This window comes from Buceros rhinoceros, unplaced genomic scaffold (assembly GCF_000710305.1).
Source record: "Buceros rhinoceros silvestris isolate BGI_N320 unplaced genomic scaffold, ASM71030v1 scaffold21618, whole genome shotgun sequence".
Classification (NCBI taxonomy): Eukaryota; Metazoa; Chordata; class Aves; order Bucerotiformes; family Bucerotidae; genus Buceros; species Buceros rhinoceros.
The window spans coordinates 1,205-1,469 of NW_010426593.1; positions in this window are offsets into that span (position 1 = coordinate 1,205).

Genomic DNA, 265 nt, shown 5'->3' on the forward strand with positions numbered 1-265 from the left:
GGAAGTTTGTGAGGGCCTTGTGGCCGGCCTTGGTGGCTGCTGGGGACCGTCACCCTGCTGGGAGCAGGCGGGATTGTTCTCTCCTGGGCAGGGAGCAAATCTCAGGTAGAGCAGGATCCTGGGGCACAACTGTCTGGTGCTTCACTCCGGGCATGCTTATAAGCAGGGTCATCCCTTGCCGTGTGCCTCAGTTTCCCTGTCTGGGCACCCATCAGGGAAGGGTGCTGAGCCCAGCGTTACAGGGCAGTGTTGTCAGAAACCAGAT